Source organism: Pocillopora verrucosa, chromosome 10 (assembly GCF_036669915.1).
Source record: "Pocillopora verrucosa isolate sample1 chromosome 10, ASM3666991v2, whole genome shotgun sequence".
NCBI classification, from domain to species: Eukaryota; Metazoa; Cnidaria; class Anthozoa; order Scleractinia; family Pocilloporidae; genus Pocillopora; species Pocillopora verrucosa.
In genome coordinates, this window is record NC_089321.1 from 1,453,117 (window position 1) to 1,466,581 (window position 13,465).

The window sequence follows — 13,465 nt, forward strand, 5'->3', positions numbered from 1 at the left end:
TTGGCTATTTCTGACTCTATCAGAAACTTTTTCTCTCTGAAGTTACTTTTATACCCGGTCCTCATGAGTTATCCTTCCTCAAAACTCGAATTAGAGAAAATGCTTCAATCTTTAATTGTGTTTAGCACATTGTCAAAAGTCATACTTTCTATTAACTCTCTGATTTTGATGTCTACTCCCTCGTCATTTTGCGTGCGTCAATTAACAGCTGAACACAAAACGCTTCACTCAATCAAGTGATCTTTTATTTCCCCACTTTAGATCTGTCCACTGAAAGTTCGTCAGAAATACTAATGCGGATGAAAAATAGGCTGACAATCCACATAACACTTTAGAAAACTACACCCTTTTTCACGACTATTAAAAGTTTAATAATTCTCCCCTTCTCTCCTGATTTGGAAAATTCAATAACCTACTAACTTCCTAAGTGAATTAATTCTTCTTGACAAAACTCGAGCAGATCGTATTGACACTCTATCACTACGGCTCATGTGTAAGATGATTGTTTACATGTCTTACTTATACTCTAGACCATTGTGATATAATAACTTCAGTATAAAGCACCATAAGCAACTGGCAGATTCTTCCATTCTCTTACTTTTCAATGTCAACAATTTCATGTAACTGCTTCTAAGACACTGATTAGCTACACCCTTTAAAAAACATCATCATAAAATTTGCAACTTTACCATCTTTGAATATGGCAGTGATCTTGGTAATGAACGCTACGTAAGCAGAGGTGTTTTTTTCAGTCCTTATTTTCACTACTGCTTAGGTAGTGTTCATTACTGCAAAAATTGCTTCCATATTCATTTCTCCATTCGCACTTCACATACATATATTTACAGTCATTTATTCACCACTTAACTAGTTTTTTTGGAACCAACATAATGACCAGCTCCTGGTTGGCATGTTAGCTCTGTTGGTAAGATACTATTAGCAATGAAAACAATGATCATAAAAATTTGCATCTTTACTATCTTTGAATATGAAAGCGATCTTAGTAATAAACACTTGTATTGAATTTTTTTTTCAGGCCTTATTTTCACTACTGATTAAGTAGTGTTTATTACTGCAAAGATCGCTTCCATATTCATTTCTTTATCCGCAGTTCACATATATGATTTACATATGTTCACAGTCATTTATTTACTCCTTTTTCAGTTGAATTCCACTCAAAACCAAACAAGGGACTGTTATATGAGGTTCTCAATGGGGTTAACCGATCATTTATCTGTCAGCCATAAAAATTGAAAAATTTTAACCTTAAGTCGTAAAAAAGTTAACCTTAAAACAAATTTATGGTGACAACAATAGATAGATATTAAGCGTTAGCCGTAAAAGCCATCACTCCACTGAGAACCTCCAATACTATAGATGTGGCAAAACTCAGACTCAAAGACACTTAATAGTAAGTCTTACACAGACCTTGCCTCCTGAGAGGTACTATCTTTATCTCGACCGCCTGATGAAAACTTTAAAAGTTAACACCTTTATAGCTGTTAGGTCTTATATTTTCAGAAGTACTCCGTACAGCTCAATTCCAGATAGATATATTCCATATTTACTAGAGGAATTTCTACCTGTCTGGAAAATTCGAAAAAAAACGAAAAGCCGGTACTTCCCCTCCGACAGACCACGTACCTGTATAAAATGGAGCAGGAGCGGCGAACTGTGGATCCTTCCAGTTGTAAATAGTTTTCAGTTTTTCCCAGTTCTTTCCATTATAAGATCCCTCTAGTTGCCAATCGGTAAGTGCTGATTCTCCATACTTTTGGCCTTGTCTCAAAGAGTAGTGTGTCATCACGAGTCGATGGCTCAAGCCCAGATCAATGGACCACCATGAATTTTCTCTTTCCGCTGTTCCACTAATGGTGCCTTTCTTATGGTTTAATATGTCACTTGCTTCTCCCGGGCCATCAGAAGATCTAGAAGCGCGCAGTTTTACAGAAGCATCTCTCTTTAGGAAGCATATGACACCAGGACAGTTGCCGACAAATTCCTTTCCAGTCGGTAAGAAAAACGCCTGAGAGTGGAAAAAGAAAGATAGAAAACGCTTAAAATAACAACGTAGCCTCCTCCCTCATCACCTCGCATCTAACAGCTATCGGTTGTTACGCTCATTGGGTTATCAAGCTATCATTTCGTTTCCTTGCTCCTCGATTCAATTGATCATTTGTTCATTTATTTAATTTTCGAGATAATAAAATGATTAAGAGACACCGCCACTCTGATACATCAAAACCCATCGTTTATTGTGACAATTAACCGAGAAATTATAATCTCTTGTTAACACATACCCATATCACGAAAGCAATGGAACGTAGTCTCTCTTGGTCACTATTCTTCTACTCAAACCACGTGAATTTTTTTTCTCTCAAAATTGTAAGGGAGTATTACCTATAGCTAATAATAAACGGATCAATTCGACGTTTCAACACCCACCCCCCTCCAGCAACCCACGGGCATTTGACCCTCATCCCTATCCGAAGGTGGGGAATTTGAACCTGGAGATGTCAAGTCTTTCTAACGGAATACGAGTATTTTATCTTTAAGTATGGCCGGAGGTGTTTAAAGGTGATGAGTTCACTTTCGCCTGCGAATGGCTCAGAAGAAAAGATTTGCAAGGTCCAGGTTTTAAGCTTGGTCAAAATGTGGAAAGTCAGGGTCGCTGATTTAGTTTGCCTTTTACAAAAAAATCACCATCAAATTCGGCATTTGGGAAGGACATTGGAACACAATTCTGGCCCCGGGGGGCCGAAATGTGAATAATCTAATCTTCAAAAGTTTAAATCACCGGGGGGTTGTGGGGGGGGGGGAGGTTGAAGCTTCGAATTGATCAACGCGTAAATCGTGAGGAAGTGCGGTCTATCATTGATTAAAAGTCGAACTACGGTCCCGATTATTTACCATCAAAAATGGCATGTTTAATGGTAAATAAATGTTGTTTATTATGTTAGGGTTAGCAAATGGCCAAACAATCCTAAAAAGGAAACAAATTAGCAGCGGATATCATAGCACATTTATCTTTGCTCATATATACTTACGACTTTGGAAATTGTAGGACTTCTCAAGCTCCTCTTTTAGCCTCTTGCATTCTGACTCAGAGCTTTTCACTTTTCTGTTGAGCTCCTCTATTTGACTCGACAGGTCACCATTTTGAGTCTTTAGCTGATTCAGCTCCTCTAGATCTGTTTGAACTTGTAACAATTTTGGTTCCTCCTTCTCGGCTTTTAGCTCCCTAATCTGTTCCACCATTTTTTTATTTTCTTCCACAAGATCTTTTTTCTTCGTCTTAATCTGGTCATTCATTCTTTTTAACTTTTCTATGCGATTTTGTAGTATTTTATTCTTTTTCTCTAAGTCAGCGATTTTGGTTTTGTTTCCTCTGATTATCTCATTCTTTCTTTTTGTGTCCTTCCTTATCTTTTCTTCTTTTTTTTTGTTGTCTGCGCCCATGCTCTCGAGTTGGCTGATTTTGTTTTTTAATGTGGCTATTTCTGTTTTTAATTCGTTGATTCCCTTCTCCAAATTAGGGCGTGACAAACATCTATGCGTTTCTAAATAAACAACCTTCAGGTTAGAATAATTCCATTGATATTAACATTATGTCAATGACAACTTAGGAACAAAACTTTAAGTGCAGTAGCAATCGGACAACAGCCTTGGATGTAAGAAAAAAGACAAACTAGAATTACAATAAAACACAATCAAACAAATGAATTGAACGAGATGAGACCACTCAATAGTACTGTAAAAGGTTAAAAATTTGGGAAAACAGAGGAAGATGAAACATTTGACAATCCCAGTCCCTAACGAGAGTAACTTTTCTAAACCGAGTGATAAGTGTGTACACACTTGATATACTTTCCTAACTAATGTCGTGCTTCATATTTCATAAAATGAATTAAGAAACAAATGTTAAAGTTCGCATGGCAACCAGACATGGTTTGATGCTACTCTAGTTTACAGATTTAGTGAATGTAACCGAAGAAGGTACAATTAATAGACCCAGCGTTTCGACACTCCTGTCTAGTGCCTCCATCAGGGGTGATCTAATCGCTGCAACAAGAGTGGTATAGGATAAAATATGGACTGAACTTTTTTTTCGACCATTGCTTGGACCATTTTGAAGAGAGGGAAGCACACCATTAACACTAAGGAGGGGTGGGATGAAGTCTATCACTACTGAAGGAGGGGTGGGAGGCAGAGTGTTATTACTCAGGGAGGGGTGAAAGACGGACTATTTTTACGCAGGGAGGGGTGGGAGGTGGTTGTAATAGTAAACACTACTGGTTAATGGAGCTTTTACTCGCTCGTATAAACTGTTTTAATCGGTTTTTCGACTGACTTTTTGTAAGTCAAAATTTAAGCGCTGGGCCGCGGCGTTTCTTCATTTTTTTGTCATGCGAAAGCGAAACTATCACGTAAACACTGGACCTATACGTTTTTTCCAACGGAGAATATCGGCGAGTCTGAAAAGGTTTTTGAGGAATTTTTGACTGTGTAATCAGTATTCCCAACAACAGGCGACAAAATTCTCGCAAGATAACCAGAAATTGCGTAACTGCGAAAAACCAGTTACAACTAGTAGCGCTCCTGATGAAAGGGAACCAGCGACTGGTTTTGCTTTTATTCCTTACATTCAGGATGTTACGGAACCCATCAAGAGAAGTTTGAATAGCCACAACGTTAAAGTTGCTCAAAAACCTTTTAAGACTCTGGGCATATTTTTGCCAAACCAAAGGATCCTGTCATGAAAGAACAACGAACCGACGCCATTTATTCTATTCCTTGCAGTGACTATTACAACGAATACATCTGACAGACCAAACGTCAGTTGGGTACACGTTTGAAAGAGCATCAAAAAGCGGCTTTCTTTAGCAAAAAATAAAATTCAGCTTTATCGGAGCACACATGCCTAACTAACAATAAAATTGGGTGGGATAAGTCTAAAATTATCACCACTAATCGGCGTTACCAGCAGCGCCTTTGTTTGGAAGCTTGGCATATTAACTCTGCCCACGCTCCTTTAAATCGTGATGGTGGCGGCTTACTTCATGACGCCTATTTACACCTCGTCAGAAAAAAAGGCAGCTAAGTAGTGATCGTATAAAAGGACCTCTTGTTGCAGCGTTTAGATCACTCCTGATGAAGGTAATAAACAGGAGTGTCGAAACGTTGGGTCTATGAATTGTAACTTCTCCGACTACTTTCATTAAATCAGTAAACCGACTAACATCAAACCATTCCAAACAATGTTGTTACTACAATATCACTTGGTGATTCATTAATCGTCCAATTTTAGTTGACTCGGCTTCAGTTGAACAAGCCGAGTTCTATGTTTTTTTTCTCTTTCCTTCTTTTTTTTTTCCCTCTTTATTCCATGTCTTCTCATCGTCTTCCTGCTCAAGCTCTACCTGGATGATTTTGGTTTCTAATATTTCTTTCTCTGTTTTTGTATCACTTAGTTTCCTTTCCAAACCAGGATAAAGCGAAAATATTCGGCTTTCTGTGTAGAGGCAATCTCCAGAGAATCATCTTTAAAATTACTCATTATGATACCAATGAGGACCCGGCTGCAAAAACTTGAAGTATTCGTATTTCTCCGAAGGCCAACCAAAATAAAATCCTTGCCGAATCAAAGAGATGGTATAAGGCTATAAGCAATATAAATGCGCTGACACTCAGCCCAACTTTAACCAAAACATGAAAAAAACATGCAGCCTAACCTCCTTAGATTACAGAAGAGACAAGAACTAAAAGAACGTTACTAATAAAAATCACGATAGACTGTAAAGCAAATGACTGAATTTAACAAAAAAAAATTTACCATTACAAATATCAGAATATTTGGCAAGAACTAGACATCGTGTCTCATTTTGTATGCCCAATCTCACAGTGGTAATAATAAGGTTTTTTAATCGATTTATTAATATAATCATTTAGTATGATTCATATCAAAACAGTGGATAGCGTTAAAGGCGTGCTTTGATTGGCTCCTCAAACTCCGACTCTCCATCCTTTGCTATTCACCTCCGAGCAAATCGTGCGGAATTTTCGTATCGTCGCAGGAATAAAATGGGTTAAAATATCGTTTGTCATAAATGATCTCACGTAGTATATATTAAAGAAAGCTATTCACTTCAGTGTCGGTGGCTAAATGTGGATCTTACCTCGCCGCTTCGTGGTTCAGTAAATATCAATCACTAGCCACCACTTTGGTAAATAGTTGTTACATATCCCTATTCAGTGCCAGCGCCGCAGGTTTTCGAGTTGGGTGTGGGAGGAAGGGGAAGAGGGGCTGAAGGTGTGACCGTTGGCAAAAGGGTCAGGGGTATGCTCTGATGCGCATTTTTAATCTTTTCCAAGTGCCGTAAGATTCTTTTGAAAATGACAAGGGTTTTTAGTTAGAAACTTTTACTGGCGTTTCTACTCTTGAGAAACTGATCCGTTTAAACTCATCTAAACAAGATCCACACACTACCAGGTCCTACAATTATTGTGACACATGCCATCTCACCGATTTCTTTTAAACTTAGACAGTTTGTTAGGGTCACCAAGTTATTCAAGAATCCAAAGAAGCTCGACCTCCCGGTTAATCCCTGGAGTATTAGAGCCCCCACATCAAATCCCTAGGGTAAAAGGCTAAAATTAGCTCGAAAAATGCACTTCCAACGAATCTCTCTCACACTAACAGAATCCGATGGATTTTAATCTTATTTCATCCAATGGTTTTTTGAACCTTCAGGAAACAATTCCTTCAAGTTGAAGTAATTTGATATGACTTATGCCAATTGAGAGCAGTTAATCATTAACTTGTCACGCAACTATTCCAAAAAAGAAGAAAATAGGGTTTTTTAATTGCAAATATCTCCAGTGAGCAACATTATATTATATGTCGAAAAAACATACTACCACAGGCATAACCTATCCTAACGCTACCTTTGTGGGCAAAAAAATTGTTGGCCTCTGTAAAAGATTCGTGATCACGTCCCTCTGAAATACGTGACCCCTAACGTTAATTTAAGCAATTTTTAGTCAAACTGATGTTTCTTCACTCAATTTCAAGTTAAGAATGAGATCGCCGACGCTAGTTTTTGTGGCACTATTGTTTAAAAACAACAGATGTATAGCTACCGAGCTAAGAAGTTACTTATCATCGAAATTCTGTGACTCTGACACAATCTATTGGAAAAATGATTCATAAATGTATGTATATATTACACATTAAACTTTACCGAATTGAGTAATGGACGTTGGCAGTTGACAGCGACGTTTGCCAAATGTAATTTACATAAATGAAACACTTTATATATCTATTATAGTTTTACTCAATGTGCCAAATTTGTTTTCTTCTGTGGGAAGCTTTAGAGAAGACTCCATCTAATATTAAGTACATTACAGAAAAGTTGTTTCAACTACAATTAACTGTGAAGAGTTAATTCTACATTAACTTTCCTCTTAGGGGGGGCTATTCTGAGTTAATTACAACACTTTCCACAAATTTTTTTCTTTTTGGAACTTGTGGAGAACTGTATTTTGAGGCTGTCCCAGTGAAAAAAAAAAGCCCTTTCCTGCACTTTACACTTTCCAAGCTCTCATCCAAACAGATTCGAGGGAAAAGGTGTTCAAAACTTTGATGCCGACCATGCTGTACTTCTTCATATTTTAGAAAGAGTCTTGAATTTTTGCAACGGAGGTGAGCACCTTTTCAACCCCTCCTCCCCCTTTCGCTTATACCATTAAATAGGAGCCTTCATGTATGCATTATTTATGTCATTTATTAGTTCTTTTTATGCCGATAAATTTTCTCATGTGACTTTCAAGTGTGGCTTTACGGCGATAGAAATTCCAAGTATCCCTGCTTACTTGCATGGAGATCGCTGAAGTTGTACCGCAAGATTAGCCTGATTCGAGTACGGTCTTAGCAATCACAGGTTAACAAACGCACTGTTGTAACACCCTGCGTTTTCAGATCGTCAGAAAGCTTTAGTAAGTTTAGTATAGTTGGAATTTTAAGCCACTGAGACGAGATTTTAGATAAGGAAGAGAACTAGAAACTTGTTACCGGTACAAAAATAATTGAAAATGTGACTGTCAGATAATCTCCTCCTTGTGAGTAACCTATGGAACCATTCACTTCATTAAAGTAAATTTAAATGTAACAGAACAACTTTCCCGTAGTGTACCTAAAATCCGATGGAGTCTTCTCCAAAGCGTCCTGGAGAGAAAAAATTTATGGCGCATTGAGTAAAATTATAATTGGTATAGAAAGTGTTTCATTTGTGTAAATTACATTTGCCAAACGTCGCTGTCAACTGCCGACGTTCATTACTCAATTCGGTAATGTTTAATGTGTGATATATACATACATTTATGAATCATTATTTCCAATAGACTGTGTCAGAGTCACAGAATTCTATGATAAGTGACTTCTTAGCTCGGCAGCTATACATCCGTTAATTTAAGATATTCGTACCACAAAAACTAGCGTCGGCGATCCCATTCTTAAATTGAAATTGAGTGAAGAAACATCAGTTTATGACCAAAAATTGCTTAAATTAACGTCAGAGGTCATGTATTTCAGAGGGACGTGATCATGAATCTTTTACAGAGGCCAACAATTTTTTTTCCCACAAAGGTAGTGTTAGGATAGGTCATTCATTTGATAATATGTTTGTCGATATACAATGTCGTATCAAGAAATGGCCGATTGTTCCGTGTCAACTTTCCAAACAAAAGTCCTGAGTAATTGGTAGTCCTGAGGGACTTTGGCCGAAGGGAGGCGGAAAAGCTCGTAACTGATCGAGAAAATTATCGGAGTGACAATTTTGCTGCACTGGGGGAGTGGGTAGTGTAAATATGCACCAGTTAAATCAATCTCCATCGGTATACCTAGGGGTAGACTTGACCCTCGTTTAGCGCATCGAGCCAAAGGTTCGCAAATTTGGCGATTAAAGACCTTGTTTCTGGCGCACAGCTGTTTTCAAACGAGGCGCTCATCATTTTTAGAACCAGCATGTTTACCTAACACGAGGATCTTTCTTTGCAAAAGCGCCGAATTCGTGTAACTATGTTGATGATACAAGATATAATGATCAAAGGAATGATTTCTAGTTTTTGTGAGAGCATGTATTTGAGTTATTTTCGTTTTCAATCAAACGCGTTGCAAGATGAGGGTGTGATATTTTTTCTCTCACAAGTCTCACAGTGAAGAAGGTGCGAGTTTTTTTTATTTATCTTTGCAAAAAAGAGCAGGTCCTGCTTAAAAGTAAGTCTCTCTCATTAAAAACTATCAGAGTTTTACAGCGGATTTTAACAATCTTTGTTAAAAGTAAGGAGCTGTCAACAGCTTCTCCAAATTTTCGTAGAGAGCAGGCGCTGGCGCACAGCTGTTTTCTAGCGAAGCGCTTACTTTCAGGAATCAACAAGTCTACCTAAGAAGAGGATTACATTGGAGATGTTTGCAATTAAAAAACCCTATTTTTTTCTTTTTCGGAATAGTTACGTGACACAATTAATGATTAGGTGCTCTAAATTGGAAGAAGTTTCATCAACTTACCCCAACTTTAAGGAATTGTTTCCTGAAGGTTCAAACAACTATTGGACAAAATAAGATTAAATCCATCGCATTCTGTTAGTGTGAGAGAGATCCGTTGGAAGTGCATTTTTCGAGTTAATTTTAGCCTTTTACCCCATGAATAAGCTGTGGGGGCTCTAATACCTCAGGGATTAGCCAGGAGCCCGAACTACTTTGGATTCTTGAATAACTTGGTGACCTTAATAAACTGTGAAAGTTTGAAAGAAATCAGTCACGCCTGCCCGGTCTTTTCGTGGACAGACTCTCAAGGTTCGAGCCCTGGCCTTTCCTCATGATACTTGGTCATTTTGAAACCCGCGAAGGGCTTGAGGGAGGTTTACGGACTTGTACGACACAGTACCACGAAGCTAGTGCCTCTGGCCATCTTAGAAGGAAAGTACAGCAGGCACAATTAAAACCTGTTCGCGGCGCGATCTACATTTAAAATGAAGCCTCCTTGACAAGGCCACGAAGGCTTTCGTTCGAAGATCTTTTCTACATAGGTGTTCAATTTTTCGTTACGAAAGTAAATAGATCTAGATAAACATGGTATTGAGAGATTTTCTTCACAAGAGAAGATTACATACCGAGCGGTTTTTCGGCGACGTCTTTCCTATCTATCTCGTTAAGAGCATTTATAAGGATTTCGACTGTTGCTCCATTTCCGTTTTTTTGTTTCCACTTTTCAAGCACTTTCCGTGCCCTTTCACGGCATTCGCTGTGATCAGCCTCAATATTATTCAGCAACGCTGATTCTAGCCCTAGGACTGTACCTAGGTTTCTCCAGTCTGCGCCTACTTCACCAAGTATTGACCATATGTGGATGTCAGTGACAGGAGCCTGTTCAAATGGTATATCACTAGAGATGGCTGCAAAACAAGGAAACATCAGCTGAACAAAAATTGTGACTTATAAAGAGCCGCAAAAATTATAACTCCGAATGCCATATTTAATAAGTAACGACTTGGAGGGATGATACCGTTTTATGAATTTATGAACATAAAAACCTTCATTGCTGGCTTTTGAATCAGCCATCCGTCCAAGAGAATCAGTTTTGAATCCCGCTAATCCAGGTTCTGACTCGGCTAAATAAGCTAAAGGAAAGAAAGAAAAAAACACTCCTGTAAGGATTCCAGTGAATCAACGATCAGGCTTTTTTTTTCTCTTTCGGAGAACGCATTGAAAAGTATTGTCCTACTCCAGAAAAAGGTGGTACGAATTATTCAAGAAGTACTTTCCCCGCTCATGCTGAACCTATATGTAAGCAGTTGAAAACTCTTAATCTATACAAAATATATCGATTCCAATTAGGAAGATTGTGTTTTTGTTTAAGATAGGCCGTCTTCGAGATGCTCTTAAAAAATTATTTTCGTTTTCGAGTAGCATTCAAGAAAGAGTCAAGAGAGGACTTAGAAGTCTAAGAAAAGAACTAAGAGACAGTCTAAGACAACTCGTCCCGACCACTGACAATACAATCTAGGAGGACATCCGGAGCCCACCCATGTCGCAGTTAAAACATGAAACTGGATAGACGAATTTTGTCTCATTTGTTTATTGGTGTAGATATTGATTTATTTTGTTACCGTATTGCTGTGTTTATCATTGTTACCTTCTTTTTATGAAACACAATCGATACATATGGAATGCAAATAAAATGTTATTGATCCAGTATTGAGATTGTTTGTAATGTGATACAAGATTTCCCAAATGGCCTTTCTGTCTTTTATTCTACTTCAATTTGATTGGTTACTTTAGACGAGTCTCGAAATCTGATTGGTTGTTTTGTTTTAGTGTGAATTTCTTAAAATATCACATCCGTACCTAAAGAGTTTTGAAATTCTTTTAATGCACAAGTTATGGCCAGATGCCACGTAATTTCACAAAACATTTAAATTTGCCCGCTTCAATGGTTACAAATGATTGATGATGTCGGGCATACTGTGCGATGCTAAGTATCATCTTTGAATAATCATAAATTGCTTCAATTTCTTCAACATTCCACAGCCCCGTTGGTTTGTAATTTTTCATTTTCTCACAAGTTCTCATTTTATGAAACATTCTCGCCTCCCTATATCCTATCTGAAACGAAGGATTCACACCTGTGATGATCATGAATTGGCAACAAAGGTTATTGAACATGGTTGCTATGGTTTCTTTTCATTATGAAAGTTGTCCACGTGTTAAAGCGATTACGTCTACATGATCAATCAGTTAGATCGCAGCATTCGTCTTCTTCCATCATCAAGTTACCCTTCTCAAAGTATTATTTGATAAGGTATAGCAAAGAGAATTCGACGACGAAAAGCAGCTCTTAGCTGAGCTTTGCCCGTTGATCGGAGTCAGGCTATGCACTAATGTTCTGTTTGTTGGCATTTTTCCATCCGGGCCCTTGAGCATGACGAAGGGAATTAATAGTAGAACACACTGTTGTATTATTTAACCGAAGTTGTCGTTGGATGCCATTGCTGGCGTATTTTCATAGAACTAAAAACTAGTTTGGAAGATAAAATCGTGTTACAAGAACTGACTTTCGTGATTTGATATGGCGCTTGGATGTATTTATGACTTTCTCCCCTGAGGTTGTCCAAACGTCAGTGACTTTTATGTTATCGACAACAGTCTTCTTAAGATTACTCTCCCTCGGACAATCAGACCACACGACAGATCAACAGTTACTCCTAGTTTCAAACCATATACGATCCAAACCATTTAAGATAAGGCTTACCGTTCAAATTGAACCTGACTAATTGCGCTCCACAAAAGTAGGTTTTCTAGAACGTTTACGGCACCGCTCCTTGAGATAATTAAACTCACATAACACCCTTACCGCAGAATACTGTTCTAGTGGGTCAGGAGTCAAGAGCAGGGAACTCAAGGACCTGTTGTAAACTCTGGCAGATTTTGGTATATTTAAAGAGATAATTTGCATTTGAATCAACGCAGTTTTGCAATTTAGCAACTTCGTTCTGGAAATTTACGACCTTCCTGTTATCGCACACCGTTGAGCGGAGGGAACTCAAGGAGAATTTTTTTGAAATAAAGAAACTAGTTCATTTGTTCGCATCCTAATGAAGACTTGCCTACTTCACTGCTCACTTAACTCAGGCAATTCAATTCATTTTTTCGTGAAAAATGTTTAGGATTACTTGATTATACATTCTCTCAAGTATGTAATTACACTGCGGACACAGTCAGCCTTTTTACCATTCCATCAAACATTGACAAGTGACGATTTCTCATCGAGAAGTCATCGGACAGTTTCTTGCTTCTTTCCTCAGAGATTGCAAAGACAGAGGCTATCGTCACGATCGTAGAGCCGGTCCAACTGAACGCAAAACGAGCGAGTTTATTGTCATCTGATTTAATTGATCTATGTATTAATCTACATGTTTACTGTACAGACCTACAGAAACATGAAATCTATTTGTTTTACATGATTAAAAAATTATTGTTAATGGTGACGACCTCTATACTTCTGTCCTCCAAAAGATCATAAGTAAGAACCTATCAAAACCTGTGTATAATTTACTTTATAAATTGTGAAAAATGATAACGCGCGTGTGCATTGACGATGAACTACTCTTTATAGTACATCTTTTTGTAAACACCGTGGAAAAAGTCATAAAATAACTCATTCACGGGCCAGCTGAGCGCTCATCAAAAAAGGAGTATCAAAGATACTAGAATAACCCTCGGCTACGCCTCAACAAACTGTTAATCACCTTTAGTGCTTTTAAAATTTTTCCCATGAACGCACAGCTGACGCACGAAACAACTGTTAGGAGAATAAGAATCAATCTAGCTTCTTCAACTTAGCCTTCTTAACCCGCTCACAGGCCATTTCTCCAGTCTACTTTATATTATTTAAAACACCTCGGATTA

General features: G+C 38.0%; 1 pseudogene; it reads right to left on the minus strand.

Moving 5' to 3' along the window:
* Positions 1 to 1,509: 1,509 nt before the first annotated feature.
* Positions 1,510 to 11,086, minus strand: LOC131787213 (rho-associated protein kinase 1-like; annotated as a pseudogene).
* Between the last annotated feature and the right edge of the window lie 2,379 nt (positions 11,087 to 13,465).